Consider the following 3585-nt stretch of genomic DNA (forward strand, 5'->3'; position numbering starts at 1 on the left):
ATATGAGTGTCCCTGGATTTGTTTCTCTACCTGGACTAACACAAGGTCCCTTTCTTCCCTGTATACATTGACGCTGCCCTAGTAGAGGCCTACCTCATCTGGTCTCCACATTCTAGAACTTCTCTCCTATTGCTTCCACACTGCTCCTATTAATCTTTGTATCAAGTCACCTATTTTTTTTTCTCTCTCAAAATCCTCTTTGCATCCCTGTTACTTCTGCAGTTAAATCCAAATGTCTCAACTTAAAATGCCTTGCACAATTTGACCCAACCTAGGGCTTGGGCCCTGCAGATCTTTTCTCTGCCAAACCCTTGTGCTCCTTCCCCACTACTGGCACCCACCCCTGCTGGCAGGTGCTTGACCTCTTCTCCTACTCTCTCTCACCTCAAGCCCTTTGCAATACTGTCGCCTCTGGAACTCCCTGTATCCTGCTCTTTACCTTTCTAACTATGCTTAACTTCAAGTGTCAGTTACACACCATCTTCTCTTAGAGAGACTGAAAAGTCTCCCAGTTTCTGTCTCAGCCCGTTAGCCCACTTCCCCTATCCCATTTCCTGCTGCTTATCCTGGCTTGTCTTTCCCAGTAGATTTCCGTAAGTTCTATGAGAGCAGGGACCATGTGGTTGGTGGGCGTGTCCTCCGGCACTCAGTAAGTACCTGTTGACTAAAGTGCATTTTCATCTCTGCAGGACTCTCACCCTGTACATGTGTGTGTGCTGCTGCAACCCCCGTTCGTTCTCCTGCCCGTTTGCCAGGTACCGTCTTGAGCTTCTTTGACTTCTCCGGCAGTGCTGGTTCAACGAAGAGAGCACTTTGTCCCGCTTGAATGGGCATTGAATTCAGCTCTGTCAGCACTAGATGGTTTTGCCCTGTTTTACAGATGAAACAATCAGTGGAGCTGAGAGATGGATTTACTTGTAGATCACAGAAGTGAGATTCAGACTACGTGCACCTGTAGATCCCTCATTCATTCTACCTCAGTGCTGCTCCTCTCAAAAGAAATTGCACAGCAGACCCGAGGCACAAGATGAAAGAGGCACCTTAAAAACCAGCCAGCCAACCAACCAACTAACTCAGATAATGAAAGGGTTGTTTGTTTATTATCTATCTACCTATCTATATTTTAAAATCTCCAGAGTTAAAAACAGTAAAAGGAAGACTGATGCTAAATCAGAGTAAAGGGTGACCGTAGGGTTTTGAAGATGGGATGTGGTTCATATGTTCCCTGTTCAGATCCTTGGTGACTGCTTATGATCCTGATGGAGCCAATGTACAGCCTCACAGAAATGAACCAAGGGAAACAGTTCAATACAAACCCAAACAAATATCAACCCTCAGCTGATAGTTGCTTGGAGACTATGTGGTGGTGTCAGGTGCCATCACCTTGGACTGCCTCAGAGCAACCCCATGTGCCACAGAATGAAGCTCTCCTTGCATAACCTCATGTTTGAGCCCATCATGGCAGCCACCCTGTCAGACCCCCAAAGAGGGAGGGTCTCCCTTTGTTTGCTGACCCTCCATTTTACTAAGCAGGATGTCCTCCAGGGACTGGCCCCTCCTGATGACATGTCTAAAGTATTGGAGAACCTATAAGTAGTGAAAATCTGAACATTTTTGATGGAAGAAAGTGTGAGAAATAGGGATACAGAACTTTCTACACAATCTCCCTGAAAAATATCTTACTGCTTAGTGATGAGATTGCCGGGTAAATTTTGGTAGACACTGTATTATGACGCAGCCCTGGTGGCATAGTGGGTTACATGTTGGGCAGATAACTGCAAGTTTAGTGACTTGAATCCACTAGCTTCTCCACGGGAGAAATTGAGTTATTCTACTCCCATAAAGGGATATAATCTCAGAAACCCATAGGGGCAATTCTAGTCTTAGAGGGTTGTTATTGAATCAGAACAACTCTATGGCAGTTTTATTATATTCAGCTCATAAAAAAGAATGTTAGACACATAGACTTAACACATAGCCATACTGAGATAGAATTGTCTCTAAGATCTGTCATTAAGGGGGAAAAACATGATGCAGAATAGTGCTTGTGGTATTGTTAGTATTGTATGGTGGGGCAGAGGAGGGGAAAGGAAGAAACCATGCTTATTTGTTATATACTCAGAATATCTCTCGAAAAAAAATATCCTTTTGTGTTGAATATTTTCTTCTTACTCATTTTTCCTTTTATTAATATATTTTTATAATACCATGCTTCACCCTATAAACATGATGTAAGTGTGTGTGGGGGGGTATGTGCACACAGGAAGGGCCTGGTGGCAATGAGGGATAGGGGGTGGCCGTGTTTAAAGTGTCTTTCCTTAAACTTTATAGAAAAGAGTTTTTTAATTTAGTGAATGATCCCTTAACTTTATGTCTTGGATTTTTGTACTGAGGTTTTCTTAAATTGAAATACAGCTCTCCTAAGAAGGAAACAAAAAAAGGGGGTGGGGATGGGTGTGTGTGTGGGATTTGTCAGTGTTTGAAATGAAATGCCCCTGAGTGTGCAGGACTCCCTCCATTTGTTTTTCCTATTTCATGCACTGGAAATCGTAGCGTGCCCTTTTTATAACACATTTCCTGTGCTTTCGTTTTGTTTTCCCACGTAGATGAAATGTCTTGGAAACAGGAGACATGCTTTATGATGATTTCCCATAGCGATGAGCATACTGGAAGTTGCTCAGTGAATCCCTGTTTTGTGAGAACAGGGGTGGAGATAAGTAGGGAAACAGCGACAGTGCCTCCCGTGTGGGAGAGGTCATTCTTTTTTGTTTTCCTCTGGCTCATCTGGTCCCCTTCAGCTGCAGGGAATTACTTTCATGTGCAGACTGAGTGTGTGTGGGTGTGTGTGTGTGGGGGGGGGTAGTTGGAATGGGCGGGGAGGGGTTTCCCTGCTGAAAGCCCAGGGAAGAGCAGAGGCAGAACGGGGCCACTGTCCGGGAGCATCACCCTCTGGAGTGACTTTCCGGGGAATTTGGGTTGATTTTTAAGAACTGACTGGGTGACGGCTCTGACTGATAGTAGATAGAGAGACTTCTGTGCCGTGACCCTAAAGAGAATCTTAGATTTCTGTTCTCCTGATATCAACCCTGGACAGTAAACGGTCAGCTGGGCAGCTGGACCTGTGTACGCCTCAGGCTGCTGATGTTGTCTTTTAAAAAAAGCATATTTTGAGATTTTGGAGAAAATTTACATAATGAATTAGGTTTTCATTTAATTAAGTGTGTGTGTGTATAATTCAGTAACATCAGTTATTCTCATTTCCATTTCCATTCTGATAGTTACACTTTATTAATCTAGCTTTCTGGTCCCCTTTACCTTCTCATCTTTGGGTTAGGGTAAAGACTGTTACTGTTAGTTCTCTTACAGATGATTGTTTAGGGGAGCCCAGTACTTATAAGCAGTATAGTTTCTTTTTTTAAAATTTTTTTAGCACTATTGTTTCTTTTATGAGCTACCCTAACTTCTGTGGCTGATAAACGAGTTTGAGGTCCAAGTGTAAAAAGCCTCCCAAGGAATAGTCTCAGTGGTTCCTGGAGTCTCTACTGTCCAGTAAGTTTGACTTCTTTTCTTTTTTAAAAGGAACTT

This window comes from Echinops telfairi, unplaced genomic scaffold (assembly GCF_000313985.2).
Source record: "Echinops telfairi isolate 266 unplaced genomic scaffold, ASM31398v2 ScPeMD7_2573;HRSCAF=3158, whole genome shotgun sequence".
Classification (NCBI taxonomy): domain Eukaryota; kingdom Metazoa; phylum Chordata; class Mammalia; order Afrosoricida; family Tenrecidae; genus Echinops; species Echinops telfairi.